This window comes from Bos taurus, chromosome 9 (assembly GCF_002263795.3).
Source record: "Bos taurus isolate L1 Dominette 01449 registration number 42190680 breed Hereford chromosome 9, ARS-UCD2.0, whole genome shotgun sequence".
Lineage (NCBI taxonomy): Eukaryota > Metazoa > Chordata > Mammalia > Artiodactyla > Bovidae > Bos > Bos taurus.
In genome coordinates this window covers 58,689,896-58,709,418 of record NC_037336.1, presented here as the reverse complement: position 1 = coordinate 58,709,418, position 19,523 = coordinate 58,689,896, and the positions used below count along the sequence as shown (strand labels likewise).

The 19,523-nt window shown below is 39.3% G+C and overlaps 1 long non-coding RNA gene across 4 annotated transcripts in view; it reads right to left on the bottom strand.

The window, feature by feature from the left end:
• Nucleotides 1-19,523, bottom strand: part of LOC101902249 (uncharacterized) — a 328,523-nt gene that overhangs the window by 118,944 nt on the left and 190,056 nt on the right. For all 4 annotated transcript variants that reach the window (XR_009495818.1, XR_009495817.1, XR_009495819.1 and 1 more), the window contains one exon: nt 10,853-10,913. This is a non-coding gene — a long non-coding RNA (uncharacterized lncRNA). The remainder of the gene's footprint in view (nt 1-10,852; nt 10,914-19,523) is intronic.

The window sequence follows — 19,523 nt, the reverse complement described above, 5'->3', positions numbered from 1 at the left end:
GTTTTGTCATTAACAAGTTCTTGGTTTTGTTGAATTTTTAATTGCATCAGATTCTAAATGTGAAGCTATAGTTAAGCCTTTTTGGGTGATAGGCAGCTAATGGGAAATGATGGAGCATGATCTGAACTCAGAAACAGTTATAAAGCCACACAAGTCTGTGTCACATGGTTGTATTAGTGAGTTTATTTGAGGAGTTTATTTGAGGCACCGAGCGACAGAGATGCTTCTTCTCAGAGGGGTTTAATCATTTGGCTTGAAAGGCTCGTCATCTCAAGATTGAGACAGTGTTAAAGTTTCTCAAAACATGACACCTCCCCCTTTTTTTATTCTTGATCAAATCAGGCTAAAATTGAAAGAATAAAGGAACACAAGAACAATTCCAAAGCTTTTACTTAAAAATATCTTTCTAAACTGCCATGCAGAACATTCTGCTAATGTTATTTTCACTCTCATATTCACAGTAAAGTTTTGGGAATTTAAAATTTCCCTCACTTGGAATGTGGTTCATATAAGTGCTCTTCCACATCGGCAGCACGTTGACACTATTACTAATGGAAAATCAATTTGAAAATTAAATTAACTTCACACATATTTAAAAAATAAAATTTGAAATAGGTTACTGGTCTGTACAGTTAATCTTTCCTTAGTTTAACTTTTCTCTAATTGATGAATGCAATTTATGAACAAAGAGGCATTTAGTGGTCTCATTTTTGTTTGCCTTAAATCTATATACACTTGAAATACAGTCTTTTTGACAAATGAGGTTACTAGAAACTAATTGAGAATTCTCATTTGCCACCACAGTGTTGACATGAAGAATCACAGCCTTTAGCTCAGGGCTACTAAGCTCTTAATAATGAGAGAAAGGTGTTCCATCTTCACCCACAGTGGAGCCACAATTGCAATGAACAAAAATAGCAGCCCCAGCTTCTTTCCCAAATATTCATGACAGTGAGAGAACTATTGATTTTAAATGCCAAGAAATGAAATATCTTCTAAAGTATTCATTTCAGTCCAGCTATTATTTTCCAAAAGAAAGTGAATGGACTGTGAAGTGTTTCATGGTGCTATTTCACATTTAACACTTTTTCCAAGAAAAAAAATCCCAAGCAAGAATTTGCAATTTCTCTTTCTCTCTCTCCATTATTTTTTCCTTTACCTCTGTTCTCTCATTCTTACAAAAGTACCCATATAAAGTATAGAAGAAAAACAAATTGTATGGGAATAAAAGTGGGTTTAAGTTAATCTTTTAAGCAAATTATAAACTAAATAATGTCTGTAAAACATGAAATATGTAGAAGGGCTATTACCTTGATGAGGGCTTCACACTGTGTCTCAAAATGGTTCCCTGGTGGCTCAGATGGGAGACCTGGATTCCATTCCTGGGTTGGGAAGATCCCCTGGAGAAAGGAATAACTAACCACTCCAGTATTCTTAAGGTTCCCCTGGTGTCTCAGCTTGTAAAGAATCTGCCTGCAATGCAGGAGACCTGGGTTCAATCCCTGAGTTGGGAAGATTCCCCCAGAGAAGGGAAAGGCTACCCACTCCAGTATTCTGGCCTGGAGAATTCATTCAATGGACTGTATAACCCACAGGGTCGCAAAGAGTGGGACACTACTGAAAGACTTTCACTTTCTAGTATTCTTGCCTGGAGCATTCCATGAGCAGAGGAGACTGGAGGGCTATAGTCCATAGGTCAAAGAGTCACACAAGGCTGAGAGACTAACACTTTCATCTTTGTAGTCTGTCTTAGTCCTCAAGCTTTAGTGCACAAGCTTCTCCTTCATAACATATCAAATTATATTATTGTGTGAGTCTTGTATACTAATAATCTACCTTTAGACTCAATTAGTATTGATTATTTGCCACATCTTTACACATAAATGTTGTAACTATCATGACATCAATATTAGCAAATTGTCATCTTTTTTTGTAATTGATATCTTTGATTTAAGTAGGCTCCTGATTAAATGTAAGAAAGGAACTGAGTCATTTAGCAGTTGTTTCGGACTCTTCTGCACCATTTCAAATCTCTTAGCCTCAACTTCAGCCATTGCAGGGCTGATTATAATAGATATGTCCAGGCTTTAGCCACGTTCTAACAGATGTAACATGTGAGCATTTGACAGTGACTTGGGCAGTTATACCTCTTGCTTCCTGACCTAGGGCTTTCACTGCTGCCTCATAAGACCTACTGAAGAAAACAATTGGCATTCACCCATATACCACTTAGGGCTTCCCAGATGGTTCAGTGGTAGAGAATTCACCTGCCAATGCAGGAGATGCAAGAGATGTGGGTTTGATCCCTGGGTTGGGAAGATTCCCTGGAGTAGGAAATGGCAACCCACTCCAGTTTTCTTGCCTGGGAAATTCCATGGACAGAAGAACCTGGCAGGTTCCAGACCATGGGATCACAAAGAATCAGACATGACTGAGCACACACACCCACCCACACACCCCCCTCACTACACACACATACCACTTGGAAGTAAGAGGGTATTGATGTCCATGAGGGCATCTTGGCCAGTGGGAGACAGGAGCCTGTTGGTAATACTACCTCTTTTGGACTCCTGTGTGAATAGTTTAGAGATGCCTTTCTTAAGGTTCCCCAGAAGGTCCAGGTGAGAGTAAGCACCAGTGGCCTGTGCCAGTGGCCAGTGAAGCTGTGCATTCTTTTCTGTAATGCTTTTTTTAAAAATTACAATAAAAGTCACATAATGTAAAGCATATTATTTAAGCCATATAGTTATAAAAAGGAATGAAATTGTGCCATTTGCAGACGTGTGGTTGGACTTAGAGGCTGTCATACAGAGTGAAGTCAGAAAGTGAAAAACAAGTACTATATATTAACACATTTATGTGAAATCTGGGCCTTCCCTGGTAGCTGAGGTAGGAAAGAATCCACCTGCAATGCAAGAAACCCCATTTCAATCCCTGAGTTGGCAAGATGCCCTGGAGAAGGGATAGGTTACCCACTCCAGGATTCATGAGCTTGCCTGGTCACTCAGAAGGTAAAGAATCTACCTGCAATGTGAGAGACCTGGGTTCAATCCTTGGTTTGGGAAGATCTCCTGGAGGAGGTCATGGCAACTCAATCCAGTATTCTTGCCTGGAGACTCCCCATGGACGGAGGAGCCTGCCAGGCTGCAGTCCAGGGGGTCACAAAGAGTTGGACACGACTGAGTGACTAAGCATCGCACAGCACAGCATAAGTGGAATCTAGAAAAAATAGTGCAGATGAATTTTTTTTACAAAATAGAAACAGATACACAGATATAGAGAACAAATGCATGGAATCCAAGTAGGGGAAGGGATGATAAATTAAAAGATTGGGATTGACATATAAATACTACTATGTATAAAATAATTAACTAATGAGAACCTACAGTATAGCACAGGAGGAAAAAAGGTACAATCTATTTGTATTGTAGACCGTATATTAAGTTAACCTTAAAAATGCATTCCAATATATAGTGTTGGTGGTGTTTTGGTGATCTAGTCACTAAATCATGTCCAACTTTTTGTGACCCCGTGGACTGTTGCCTGCCAGGCTCCTCTGTCCATAGGATTCTCCAGGCAACAACACTGGAATAGGTTGCCATGCCCTCTTCCAGGAGATCCTCCCAACCTAGGGACTGAATCCAGGTCTCCTGCATTGCAAGCAGATTTTTTACCTTCTGAGCCATGAGAGAAACCCATGAATCTTGGAGTTGGTAGCCTATCCCTTCTCCAGGGGATCTTCTGGACCCAAGAATCAAACCGGGGTTCCTGCATTGCAGGTGGATTCTTTACCAGCTGAGCTACCAGGGAAGCCCCCTTGCTTTTCCTCCTTCTGCTTCAGTTCCTCTTTACTTTCTCCGTCCTGCTGCCTGGTGTCACATGCACAGGAGACATTTAACTCTCTGTTCTTGGGGCACCTCTGAATAAGACAGATTTGCTTCCAAATTGGTAAAGTATTTTCAGCCTTGAAGGCTATGTGTAGAATCTCAATTTCTTGGGCACTAATAAATTCCAGGAGTTACTATATCAAATGATAGCGCTGAGATGGAGTCTTTGATGAGTGATTTCTTCTTTTCATTTCTCCAACTCTGTCTATATGAACTGGGGGCAAGGACTAATGGGCAAAAGCCCTCTGCCATGGCTATCTGAAAATGCTCCAGAGGGCAGAGTGTATCCTATTCTGAACTCTGGAAAGTGTGATTCAAAGAATTATTCAAAAAGTATGATTTCTGTCATAATTTAAGATTTATTTTAAAGTTTTCCAAACATTTCAGGAATATGAATAATATACAATATGCACATGTCACCTGCAGAAAGCATAAATGAAAACTTTAAAGGATTTAATATGACACATCAAAATTATACAATACTTTACAATTGTCTATCTGAAGGGTGAATGGGTGTTAAGAGACTAGAAAATATGTTTTAAATTCAGTTTATTTTTATTTGTAATTCCCCATCATGGTTTCCATATTATTACTGTCCTTGGTTTTAAATCTAAGATTTTAGTTTTAAGTACTTTTTCCTAAGTAAGCTGCATTTTATATTTATAATCATTATAATTTTAAATGGATGAAAACACCCAAAGTGCATAGAGTAAGAACACTTCAAATATCATATTGAAGGGGAACTCATTTCGAAAGAAAATATTTGCAAGTGAAATTATTAGTCTGAACCACCACATTATTCTTTACACGTGGATTTTTAAAAAAAAGAAGTGAAACAATTACTATATTGCTTGGGCTTCTATTTAGAGCATGTTAATGGATATAGTCTAACAATTTTCCCCTAACAGAATATTTAATCACCTAAAACAGAAAGTTGAAAATGTTGCATCAGTACTTACATTCAGTTTATTTAAAACATTGAGCATAAATGAAACTGGCTCAAAAACTCATACACAAAATTTTAAATGGAGCATTGTACAATAGATGTTATCAGGCTAAGATTAACATTCAGACATACTAATATTCTAATTTTTTAAAAGATATAATTTAATGACAATGAGTATTCTTACTTCTACCTGAATTAAGAATGAGTATTCTTCATTCTTACAGAGTGGAGGTCAGAAATAAAATTAATGCAGATAAAATATTAAGTATTGTGTGTGGCACATATTAGGCCTTTTATAAAAAATAATTAGAATTATTGCTTTTATCACTATTTTCATACTACTAGGGGAAAAAAAAACAGTTTTGGAATTCTGATTCATTTCCTAATGGATGCCCTGATTTTTCAAGAAAGGATGACTGAAATCCTTTTATTTCAATCCTCTGATAACTCAGTTGAGTAGACTGCCTCATAATGAGAAAGTCTCATTTCTTAACGTGTTGTGAACTTGTGTGCCTACAACGTCGGCGGAGACGCTTGCTGGTCCGGCAGAGCTGCGGGGGCTCCCCCGACCTGTGAAACTCGGAGCTGTGGGCGGTTTTTCATCAAGTGCACTTGACTTTCCTGCTGGTTTTCTTTCTAAGCTCCACCCTGAAAGCACAGGCCTCTTTAGCAAAATTAAGGAAAAACGGAGTGATCTCTCTTTGGGCCATAATCGTGTGAAATAGATTAAGAAGTACACTTGCTCTGCCAGCAGGCAGCAACTACAGACTGACAACTCTTCACAGACGCGAATCACAGAACAAAGGGAGGGGACAAAGTGACTGGTCTTTATTTATCTTTACTCACAAAGCTGTGTATGTGTGTACAGATGTGGGGTGGGGATTTCTCCCCAGAGAAAGCAGGAAAATGACTGAAAGGAATATAGGGGAAAATGGCAATTTGGAGAATAGTTGCGTGTGTGTGTGTGTGTGTTGTACTTTTTGTTTTTTGGTCTGTCACAGTTTAAAAAAATATTTCCATTTAAACTACATTGCAGAAGTTTTATAACTAAACTACTATTACAGAGTTAATATGTTAGATCATATTAACTGCTGTGAATATGCCTCATGACAACCTTAAATGCAGTTGTAGATGGTTAATTGTTCCTCTCCTCTCTTTATATCATCATGATCAGATTTTTCTTCCAAGGAAAATGCTGTTCTAGGTTTAGGCAGAGGAGGGCTGGACTAGCCCAGAGAAGAACAGTGTGGCATTTTCCCAGTTTACATAGACTGATTATTTTTAGATGTTGCTTCAGGAGAAAGAAAGAAAGTAAAGTCACTCAGTCCTGTCCAACTCTTTGCGACCCCATGGACTGTAGCCTACCAGGCTCCTCCGTCCATCGGATTTTCCAGGCAAGAGTACTGGAGTGGGTTGCCATTTCCTTCTCAAGGGGATCTTTCTGACCCAGATATTGAACTCGGGTCTCCTGCATTATAGGCAGACGCTTTACGGTCTGAGCCACCAGGGAAGTCCATGCTTCAGGAGGGAAGAGAATAAAAAGCTTGGAACAGATCAAGTATGATAAGTTGTGACATTTTGTTTGACACTTACAAAACCCACACTCTTGCTGACTTCAGAAAAATGAAGGAAGGCTGAGGACACATTCCTGGGGTGGAAAGTTCTGTCTAGTATGAATAACAACAACAAATATGTCTATGTCTAAAGTTTACCAGAATCCCAGATTCAATATTCAGTCTAGTATTTATTTACTGAGAGAACTGAAAGGTCACTGAGGCTCTGCTATTTCACCTTGATAATCCCGACTAGGCATGGATTTGTCCCTTTGCAAAATAAACACAACCTTATTAAGGGACAGGAAGGACAGCAGAGTTGGAGTGAAGCCTCTCTCAGAAATAGAAGGGACAGCTTATCTGGTGCATCCAGTGCCCTGCATCCAGTGTGTGAGAGGCTGAGCCTCAAGATAAGGGATGAGAGACCGTGGGTGGAGCTTTAGAGCTACAGGAAGAATTCCAAATCAGGGGGAAATTCCCATGGATTTCCTCCTTGACATTTAGGTAGAACCATAAAGGGGAGCGGATGCCTTCTTGAAATATGGGGACTATGTAAAAAGACACCAGATGTACAATCTAATGCTCTAGAGAATCTAAACCCAAAAGTAAGACCATTGGCCGTCAGCAGTGTGAGGACACCCTGTCCACCAAGGGACCGGGGCAGTCCAGAACACAGCATAGGAAGAGTAATTCATTCTGGCAAATGAGAACATAGTTCTCATGGTGGGTGATACTTCTTTCTAAAGGACTTTTGGGGCATTTATGAAGGCATGTTTAGTTGTCTCAAGTTTAGAGGAATGAGAGCCATTTAGGAGGAGTGACCTGGGTTGCTAGCTAGCTAGCATGTTGAAAATTTGTCTTAATATTTATAGGATTTTGAAGTATTCCATCAGATATTTTTGTGAGTTCAGAAACAGATTTTAATTTTCTGAGACTGGAACATAATACTTTTATACACATAAACACAAAGTAAATTTTTTTTTTGCATGATCATGGTGTATGCTGAATTACCTGGAATGCAAATATTGTATAAATCTAGGGAAGGCTGCACTTTATTTTGTTCAGAACTATAAAATTATTTTTTTCTTACATAACAGAAAATCAAATTACCAACACTCTTATTGTAGTGGAATTTATATAGCAAATAAAACACACCTCAAATCAGTAAGCTTTGTAGCTCTTTCATTTAAGTTATTGCTAACAGATGCAAATGTGTAATCTCTTTATTTTGTTTTCTAGTGCAGTTTTCAAACACTTACATGTAAACTACACAGTACCTTATGATAAATTACTTTCCTCTTATTTTATTTTTACATGTCATGTCATTATATTGATTCTTTGAAGTTGTATGTACTGTAGATTATATTATCTACAAACTTCATTTCAGTATAGTGGACAGAATGTCAAATATTTGTAATAAAAGGGGAAGTAGGTGTGACAAGGTTGAGAATCTTCTCTCAGGTTCTGTAATATTAGAAAACATTCTTTGGGAGCCAGGATTAACGCCCTTGTAGAAGAGACTCCAGAGAGCTCCCTTACCCCTTCTACCAGATAACCTTCTATGAGCCAAAAAACAGGTTGAGCCAAAAAACAGATTCCTGGGCACTGAATCTGTTGGCACTTTTATCATGGACTAGAGTCTCTAGCAGAGAAGGCGATGGCACCCCACTCCAGTACTCTTGCCTAGAAAATCCCATGGACAGAGGAGCCTGGTGGGCTGCCGTCTATGGGGTTGCACAGAGTCGGACACGACTGAAGTGACTTAGCAGCAGCAGCAGCAGCAGAGTCTCTAGAACTTTGAGACATAAATTTCTGTTGTTGATAAACCACCCATTTCATGGTTTTCTGTTATAACAGCCCAAAGGAACAGATATCACAGATGTAGAGAATATGACTTAATTGAAGTCATTAAGTTTATCATTAAAAGAGATATGACTAAATAGTGTAATCAGGGTGTCCCGGAAATAGTAAAATGGGGCATAGGGGTAAGACAATTGGTTAGATAATGTACTTAATAGTCATTTCTTTAAAGTTTTGTTTTTTAAGTAGTGTATGCTAGCTTACATCCTCCAGAGAAGATGTTTTTTCAGAGGTTTCATTGGTTTAGTTATTTTCTAGACACTCAAGTGTGAGGAATGTGATCTTTATAATAGAGTAGTCTAGGGTCTAGATCTTGAGTTGTTGTTATTCAGTCACTAAGTCGTGTCCCCATGACTTTGAGACCCCATGGACTGCAGCATGCCAGAACGCCATGTCCCTCATTATCTCATGGAGTTTGCCCAAGTTCATGTCCATTGAATCAGTGATGTTATCCAACCATCTCATCCTCTGCCACCCTCTTCTCCTTTTGCTTCAATTTTTCCCAGCTTCAGGGTCTTTCCCAATGAGTCAGTTCTTCTCATCAAGTACCCAAAGTATTGGAGCTTCAGCTTCCAATGAGTATTCAGGGTTGATTTCCCTTAGGATTGACTGGTTTGATCTCCTTGCTGTCCAAGGGACCCTCAAGAGTCTCTTCTCCAGCACCACAGTTCAAAGCATCAATTCTTCGATGCTCAGCCTTCTTTATGGTCCCACTCTCACATCCATATGTGACTACTAGAAAGACCATAGCTTTTACTACATGGCCCTTTGTCAGCAAAGTGATGTCTTTACTTTCTAATATACTCTCTAGGTTTGTCATAGCCTTCCTTTCAAGAAGCAAGCGTCTTCTAATTTAATGGCTACAGTCACCATCCACAGTGATTTTAGAGCCTAAGAAGAGAAAATCTCTCATTCCTTCCACATTTCCCCTTCTATTTGCCATGAAGTAGTGGGACTGAATGCCATGATCTTAGATTTTTTAATGTTGAATTTTAAGCCATTTTTTTTCACTCTCCTCCTTTACTCTCATCAAAAGACTCTTTAGTTCCTCTCTGCATTCTGCCATTAAAATGGTATTATCTGCATATCTGAGATTGTTGATATTTCTCCTGGCAGTCTTGATTCCAGCTTGTAACTCATCCAGCCTGGCTTTTTGCATGATGTACTCTGCATATAAATTAAATAAGCAGTGTGACAGTATACAGCCTCCTCATACTCCTTTCCCAATTTTGAAGTTGTCCCTTTTTCCATGTTTGGTTCTAACTGTTGCTTCTTGACCTGCAAATGTATTTCTCAGGAGACAGGTAAGACGGTTTGGTATTCCCATCTCTTTAAGAATTTTCCACAGTTTGTTGTGATTCATACCGTCAAAGGCTTTCTAGTAGTCAATGAAACAGAAGTAAATGTTCTTCTGGAATTCCCTTGCTTGCTTTCTTACTTCCCATGTGTAAGCACAAATTTCTGGCAGTTTGAACATTCTTTAGGAATACCCTAATTTGGAATTTGAATGAAAACTTAACCTTTTCCAGTTCTGTGGTCACTGCTGAGTTTTCCAAATTTGCTGACATTTGAGTGCAGCACTTTAACAGCATCATCTTTTAGTATTTTAAATAGTTCAGCTGGAATTCCATCACCTCCACTAGCTTTGTTCGTGATAATGCTTCTTAAGGTTCACTTGACTTCACACTGCAGGATATCTGACTCCAGGTGAACGACCACACATAGTCATTATCTAGCTCATCAAGATCTTTTTTTATGCAGTTCTTCTGTGTATTTTTGCCACATCTATTTAATGTCTTCTGCCTCTGTTAAGTGTTTACTGTTTCTGTCCTTTATCATGCCCATCCTAACATGAAATGTCCCTTTGATATCTCCAGCTTTCTTGAAGAGATCTCTAGTCTTTCCCTTTCTATGATTTTCCTCTATTTCTTTGCATTGTTCATTGAAGAAGGTCTTTTTATCTCTCCTTGCTATTCTCTGATTCTCTAGATCTTGGGTATCTGACACATTTTCTGTATATTCTCAACATCCACGTAAAGGAGCAGAAAAAGCCTATTTAGATTAATCAGACCAGTGTAATTTTTTCTACTTACTAACAAGCTGAGCTCTAACAGAAGGGTGGACTGAGGGTGGTAGTTCCTGTTAGGACTGAATGGGATAGGACGGACTAGAATAGAATTGGAACCAGATATTCAGAAATATGAGTGATCCATAGCCAGGGCTCATTTGGAATTTCAGTTTGCTGAAAAGTTTTTACTGAGCCTCACTAAAAGTAAGAGGTTGGATGGATAACTTTTTTTTTATTATTCTTTGGTTCCAGCCTGAAATGAAAACAAATCAAAACACAAAATTCAACACCCACATGTTGTCTTACTTTTACTCTTTGTTCCACATATATATTTCCATATGCTGATTCCACGACCACATTTTCACTTGAGAGCCAAAAATTTCAACGATGGAAATCATTAGAAGTACAACACAGGAAAAGGTTTTATACAAAAATGAAAAGCGTTTATGCATAGGGTCATCCGTAACTCTTCACAGTCTGACTTAGATTTCTTACCTAGGCCAGGGCTAGTGTCTTTGGATGTATATGTGATACTCACCTAGTGTCAGCATAGATAAAGTGCCTCCAATTTGGAAGCATAAAGAGCGTCTGATAATTGTCTGTAAAACAAACAAAAGCACAGAAGACCTAAAATAAACCTCTGAAAACTTAAATCTGGCAAAATGTACACAATTAATAGGCTGTATTGTAACAGTAACCAGTAAACCCTATATCACTGTTTATAAACATAATGAATGCATAATACATAATTTTATTTCTTCTATTATTGAATAGAATAGACAGTGGCTCAGTCAGTAAAGAAACCACCTGCAGTGCAGGGGGCTTAGGTTCAATCCCTGGGTGGGGAAGATCCCCTGGAGAAAAAAATGACAACCCACTTCAGTATTCTTGCCAAGAGAATCCCATGGATAAAAGAACACCTTTCTTTAGAATTGTGGGTAGTGAACAGCAGTATCCATTTCTCTCCCTTGAACATTTTTAGCAATTTGATTGATGTAATTCATATCTCAGACAAGTTCACCATTTAAACTGCACAATTCAATGGTTTTTAGTGTACACCATTACTGATTTTTTAAACTACAATTCTTTCTCTTTCTATATACATATATGTATATGTATACATCATATAAATATATGTATGTAAATATACATAAATATATATCACTTGCCAATTAATACCACTTAAGCATACAATTCAGAATACAATTCAGAAACCTGTATGCAGGTCAGGAAGCAAGAGTTAGAACTGGACATGGAACAACAGACTGGTTCCAAACAGGAAAAGGAGTACGTCAAGGCTGTATATTGTCACCCTGCTTATTTAACTTACATGCAGACTACATCATGAGAAATGCTGGGCTGGAAGAAGCACAAGCTGGAATCAAGATTGCCAGGAGAAATATCAATAACCTCAGATATGCAGATGACACCACCCTTATGGCAGAAAGTGAAGAGGAACTAAAAAGCCTCCTGATGAAAGTGGAAGTGGAGAGTGAAAAAGTTGGCTTAAAGCTCAACATTCAGAAAACGAAGATCATGGCATCTGGTCCCGTCACTTCATGGGAAATAGATGGGGAAACAGTGGAAACAGGGGCAGACTTTATTTTGAGGGGCTCCAAAATCACTGCAGATGGTGACTGTAGCCATGAAATTAAAAGGCACTTATAAAAAAAAATTAAAAAAATAAAAGGCACTTATCCTTGGAAGGAAAGTTATGACCAACCTAGATAGCATATTCAAAAGCAGAAACATTACTTTGCCAACAAAGGTCCATCTAGTCAAGGCTGTGGTTTTTCCAGTGGTCACGTATGGATGTGAGAGTTGGACTGTGAAGAAAGCTGAGTGCCAAAGAATTGATGGTTTTGAACTGTGGTGTTGGAGAAGACTGTTGAGAGTCCCTTGGACTGCAAGGAGATCCAACCAGTCCATTCTGAAGGAGATGAGCCCTGGGGTTTCTTTGGAAGGAATGATGCTACAGGTGAAATTCCAGTACTTTGGCTACCTCATGCGAAGAGTTCACTCATTGGAAAAGACCCTGATGCTGGGAGGAATTGGGGTCAGGAGGAGAAGAGGATGACAGAGGATGAGATGGCTGGATGGCATCACTGACTGGATGGACGTGAGTCTGAGTGAACTCCAGGTGTTGGTGATGGACAGGGAGGCCTGGTGTGCTGTGATTCATGGGGTTGCAAAGAGTTGGACACAACTGAGTGACTGAACTGAACTGAACTGAAGCATACAATTCAGTGGCATTACTTACATCGACAACGTACAACTCTCACTATGATCTATTTTCAAATGTTTTTTTATCACCCTAAACAGAGTACTTTAAAAAAGAATCAGCCACTTTTGATTCAGAGAAAGTCAACCATAACCTAAGAAAACTACAGTTCCCAATAGTCTTATGTATATCAATCGATTTAATAGAGAAAAACAGAGGGGAGTTTACAGCAACAATGGAGTACATCTTGGAGCAGCTGCATCCTTCCACACATGTGAACACACAGGTATCCATTCTCTGAGATCCAGAACAAACATTCTCATGTCCACATGGATGCAGGATTATAAACGCCGGTGCCCATGTAGTCTCTCAACAGGCTGAGCTTACCTTACAGAAAGAAAACACAAACATGAAGGAATAGACAATCAAATGTTGGGAAAACAAGCTTGCAGTGAGAGGGGTAGATGAAGTAGTATGTCCATTAGAAAGAAGAATGTTTAGGGATTTACCTAGCAGTCTAGTAGTTAGGACTGCCCTTCAAAGGGAGCTTCCCTGGTGGCTCAGTTGGTAAAGAATCTGCCTGTAACGTAGGAGACTTGTATTCAGTCCCTGGGTCAGGAAGATACCCTGGAGAAGAAAATGGCAACCCACTCCAGTATCCTTGCCTGGGAAATCCCATAGACAGAAGAGCCTGATGGGCTACAGTCATGGGATTGCAAAAGTTGGACATGACTTAATGACTAAACCATTACCACCACTTCAAATGGAGGGCCTACGGATTCAATTCCTTGTCAGCGGGCTAGGATCCTACATGCCTTGTGCAGCCAAAAAAAAAAAAACACCCAAGAATGGAGACTAGTGGTTAGGTAAATTTGATGGCTTTAAAACATGCCCTCTCATCAAGAGCTAGAGTCCAAGTCTCTTCTCTTTAAAATATAGGCTGGCCTTATGAACCTCCTTCCAAAGAACAAACTGGAGGGAAACAAGACTGCATGAGTTTTGAGACTAGGTTAGAAAGACTAGTAACTGTTCTTGGCACCTAGCTTCCATGCTTTGCAGAAACCCAGTTCATGGAGAGAGTCTACTTGTAAGTATTTTGGCCAACAGCTCCCACTGAAGATGCAGCTGACAGCCAGCATCCATCATGAGACATATGACTGAGGAAATGATCAAAATAACTCAAGTTCACCATCTGACCAAAACCATATGAAAGGCACTGAGCAACAACCAATTAGCTGAACCAGGTCAGCAGCCCAAACCATGAGAGATGATAATAAACGATCCTCATTTTTATGCAATTAAATTTGGGGTGATTTGTTGTGCAGCAGTTGGTAACCAGAACAGTAGGGTAGTTAAACGAGTTATATGGGAAATGATCAGCAAAGGCTAGGATTAAGGCTACTTTTTCCATATTTGCTTTCCTTAAAATAGAAGGAAGAAAGGAATGTTTTAAAACTGAAGTTTATTTTTCTTGTGTTTTTCTATTTGGTGAAATTGAGTAACAGGCTTTCAAATGAAAGTAAATTTAACAATATTTATTTAAAGGATACATATTTTTATAATTAAACATAGAACAATTTAAGAATTTTTCATTACTCATTTATTAAGTAGAGCATATTTCTTAGATTGGAATGGAATTTTTGTTTGGAAGTAAATGAATAAAGACATCTCTTAAACACATGAAGCTTTATAACTAATTTTAATTATTTTTATTTATTCATTATTAGTATTTATTAAGCATCTATTATGTGCTGGCTATTCTACTTGTGGTATAACACCACAGTTGATAATATATAATCTTTGCACTCAAGGAGTTTATAAGAATATTTTATGGGAGAGACAAAAAAGCAAACCAGAAATTATGGTGGTTGTGGTTTAGTTGCTAGGTCATGTCTGTCTCTTTGCGATCCTAGGGACTGTAGCCCACCAGGCTCTTCTGTCCATGGGATTTCTCAGGCAAGAATACTGAAGTAGGTTGCTATTTCCTTCTCCAGGGGCTATTCCCAACCCAGGAATTGAACCTAGGTCTCCTGCATTACAAGCAGATTCTTTGCAGACTGAGCTACAAGGGAATCCCAGAAATTATGGTACAGTATGCTGAGTCCCACATACAAGTAATCCATTATCATGTAGGGACAAATCATGAGCTCTTTAGAAGAGGTTGGAGGAGTGTCAGGAAAGGATTCTTAGAGTGAGTCACGGCTACATTAATATCTAAAGGAGAGAAGTCAAGAGTTCATCTAGTGAAGCTCTAGGGGCTGATGGGAAGGTTGGGAGGAGGAGAGCTAACAGTTTGGGCAGAGGGTATAGAATGCGCAGAGTCCTGGAGACAAGAGTGCATATGTGCTCAGTCACTTCAGGCATGTCCAACTCTTTGTGACCCTATGGACTTAAGCCCACCAAGCTTCTCTGTCCATGGGATTCTCCAGGCAAGACTACTGGAGGGGTTGCCACGCCCTCCTCCAGGGGATCTTCCCAACCCAGGGATTGAACCCATGTCTCCGGCAATGCAGGCAGATTCTTTACCTCTGATCCACTGGGAAAGCCCGGAGGCAAGAATATACATATCCAGTTCTGAGCACTGCAAGTGTCTCAAGATGACTGGGACAGAGCTCACAAGGCAGAGAAGCAACAAGACAAAGCACCAGACACCCCTCAGTCGTGTTAATAGTTTTGACTATTTAAAAGAGGGGCCAGATCAGATTTGACTTCAATGTGAAAAACATATTTGAAAGAAGTAAGACTAGAATTTGGCAGACCAATCAGAGCACTCTTGCAGCAGTTCAGGCAAGAAAAGGCAGAATGTGAAGCCATTTGATGGTGCAGGAAGAGGGAATGGAGGGGAATGATCATTTTCAGTCCGTGAATCATCATATCTGCCTGAAGCCCTCTTGGACACAGATAAAACTGATTGTGAGTTAGTAATCTAATTTCGGGAGGGACAGATCCTGGGTGTGTATTTCAGGGTGACAAAGCCTATTGAGAGAGTGGCTGCCCATGTGGCATTCTGGATCAAATGCCATATATATTGTAAAAGCAGACAGTGCTTTGGTAAGCTAGTAATAGCGTTCAACCAAAAATTTGTCTTTAATGAGAAATCTCTACCACACCAGTAACTTATATGAAAACAAACATTGGTGTGTGTATATCTAGGTGTCAAATGAATATTCATGCCTCATGTGTCATTTAACATTTTCACAGTCTCACCTTGAATGAAGGGATCAGAGCCCCACTCATTAAAGAAATGATAACCCTTTCCTTATGAGCCTGCTTGGTACTGCAAATTGGAATTTGTTCAGCCCCTTTTGAGAATGATTCCTCAAATTAGGACTGTGCGCTAGGTGGTAACAGTGCCAGTGTGCTTTGAATAAAATCAGCACCTATAGATGAAGTAATTTGTTTTTTAAACATTCAGTCCAGTTCAGTTCAGTCGCTCAGTCGTGTCCGACTCTTTGCGACCCCATGAATCGCAGCACTCCAGGCTTCCCTGTCCATCACCAACTCCCGGAGTTCACCCAGACTCACGTCCATCGATTCAGTGATGCCATCCAGCCATCTCATCCTCTGTTGTCCCCTTCTCCTCCTGGCCCCAATCCCTCCCAGCATCAGGGTCTTTTCCACTGAGTCAACTCTTCTCATGAGGTGGCCAAAGTACTGGAGTTTCAGCCTTAGCATCATTCCTTCCAAAGAAATCCCAGGGCTGATCTCCTTCAGAACGGACTGGTTGGATCTCCTTGCAGTCCAGATTTTAAACATTACCTTTGTGTAATTATATGCATGGATATGTGTGTTGTATAATTATTTTGAAGATGCCTATGTATATTAAAGTTGATAAATACAGATATTGAGTAAACTGAACCACTCAAGAACAGAATCTTCTGATTCATTCCATGTCAATTCAAAGAGGAATTAAAGTGATTCTTTGCCAACACAGTAAGTGATATGGCTAGGACAACTGCTTTCTTCTGCTGCTACTAGAACAAATTATTATCACTGTGGGGAGAAGAAAAAGAAATGGTGTACAGCAATTCATACAATAAATAACCATAGTAGCTGTATCTATTGTCATGAAGCCAAATATGCTTGGTTTAAATCACTTGTACTAATTACTGAAATTTCAATGGAATCATTAGGGATAAGTATTTATAGAAATTCAAAACTGAAGTTTAGTGGTGCTGTAGATTTCAGCATTCAAGTGTATTATTTATTTCACTTTATTTAAAAATGTTATTAAAAGAGATTAGCCTGGGGGTTGTGAAGGCAGGTCAAGATAATCACAAATGGATGGTCTGTGTATTGGGGCTGATGGTAAATACTCATTATGACGGAGAGCAGAAATTTACTGTTTTTCAAGTCATTTATTACATTTTACTCTTTTAGCTACAAACTATGTATTATGTCAGTTTAATCCAAAAGGAAAGCAAGCAAGAAAAAAATTATGGGCTGCAGACCATGTGCCAGACACTGTGACACTGTCTTATTCAATCGCCGCAGTCACACTCTGAGTTATAGCCAACATCATTTTCAAATGAGTGATCTTAGACTTTGCAACCAGCTGCAGTTCTCTGGCCAATAAGTCTTGGAGGTAGGACTCAAAAGATCTGTCTGGTTAGATATCTCACAGTCTATAAGAATATCAATTACCCCTGTCACTTGCCTCCCAATTTCACTGGTGGTCAAGAACGTCACCTTTCCAGCAGGAGATAAAAATGTAAAGGAAGAATCAAATTACCAGAATCTGAATTTTGTGATTCCCCAATTACAAAGTTTTTGAATTTCAAAGGAATTTGGAGGTGTTCTGGTTTAAGGGCCCTTTTATACAGAGGAAGCACATGAAACTCACAGAGGAAACCTGATGGATTCAATGCCATTATCGTTTCTAGTAGTAGGCTCGGGGCTAGACTTCACTTCTGTGGAGCCATACTGGAATGTATTCGCTGCTGCTGCTGCTAAGTCGCTTCAGTCGTGTCCGACTCTGTGCGACCCCATAGACGGCAGCCCACCAGGCTCCGCCGTCCCTGGAATTCTCCAGGCAAGAACACTGGAGTGGGTTGCCATTTCCTTCTCCAGTGCATGAAAGTGAAAAGTGAAAGTGAAGTCGCTCAGTCGTGTCCAACTCTTCTCGACCTCCTACATAAATCACAGTAAAATGTTAGTCCCTCAGTCTTGTCTGATTCTTTGTAACTCCTGGACTATAGCCCGCCAGACTCCTCTGTTCATGGAATTCTCCAGGCAAGAATGCTGGAGTGGGTTGCCATTCCCTTCCCCAGGGGATCTTCCCAACCAAGGGATGAAACCTGAGTCTCCTGCACTGTAGGCAGATTCTTTATTGTTTAAGGCACCAAAGAAGCCCTCAGAAATCACACCTAATTTTCATGAGATTAAATGCACATTCAAAGCAAACACAACCTGTTTTGCTGCGTTTGAATTCTTAGTTTTGCTTTTCAGAAAATGATGGTCTATAAAAATTTGAACATTTTGCTTTTGAGTTTCTTTTGCTATGTCTTCTCTTCATTCTTTTTACTACTGTAGAAGTGTGTAAAAGTAAACCAAAACAATAACAGAATTAAGTTGAAATGCAAAAGGAAGTTACACCATGTATGCCCAGTTTGGGATAAATTCATTCTGGCTTGGCTTGATGCCATTTTTTTGCCAGAACCTTCCTTTTACAGTTGTCCATCCACTGTATTTGTTTTTTTTTTACTCTACCCCTGAATCTATCACTCTTTCCTGTCTGTTGGCACTTTCTCAGCTGTTCCAAAGCTATTATTCTCAGGTTTTGGCCCTGAGGACACAAAGTTCTTTGGTCTGAATCACAGATACTCTTCAGTTTGAGGTACAAGCTTCATTTTTTTCAACTCAAAACATCCTTGACCTCTGTCCATAGAATTGTGCTATATATATATATAATATTTGAACTGATGTAACACATTAAATGTACATTGTACCTAGCATCACTGACATTTTGTCCCAGTTCGCCAGAACCTCCCTCTTTTAGCTCTGTGTTTGAGAAAATGCCCTCTGTCTCAGGCAAAATGGGGTAAGAACCAGTTTTCAATGGTGTTTTTCATATACTTTATTTGATTTTTCAAACAACCCTAAGGCTTAGACAAAGTAGATATTATCACCAAATTTTGAAAAATTCTTTGCTTTCTAGTTCCACAATTAACTCTATCATTTTTGAGAGCTTAGATTGGTGTTTGTTTATTCATTTGTAAAAACAAAAAAAAATGCACTGGACGAAACAAGTGACCCATACAGGTCCTCTACTTGCCGGCCTATTCAAACTCAAGTACATGCACAGCATCCAGAGATATTAAGTGATTGGCTCAAGGTAACCATTTTAATACTACACCCAGCTGCTTCTTTTTTTCTAGTTTCCATGGTTCTTTCAGGTTCCCCATCTCATACATTCTCTCCGAACTCCAGAATTCTTCCCTGCTAGTCCCGTAAGCATCAGCCTTCATAACCTTCATGGTAGCCTCCACAGAGGACTTCCTTTCCAAGCAGTAGAATACCCACCCTAATAGGAAAGGAGTTGGAATTCCTGAGAAACCTGGCTCTGCCATTTACAAGATTGGAAACTTCAGCGCTGAGGTTTCTGCTCTGGTGTCTCTAGAGGTGGGGATAGGACAATACCATCTCTCACAACATCCTAGCATTGCTTCCTTCTCACATAGGGACATGTGGAAATTAGCAAAATGATTACTAGATTATTATTTTTATAAAGCAATTTTAATTACCTGGAGAAAGTCCAAGAAGATATAGGTTTAGAAAACTTAGGTTACATATACAGATAATTGGGAAATATGTACAGATTATTATTAGATCTTAAAAAATACCTACTATACATGTGCAGTTAAAATGAATGATTCAGAACCCATGAGAGCTCTCGCTTCATTTAGGGAAAACTTACTTTTTGTGTTCATGGGAGTCCTGTAGATTCTTGGCTTGTGAAGCTCTATTACAGTTAACTCTGTTATGGGTA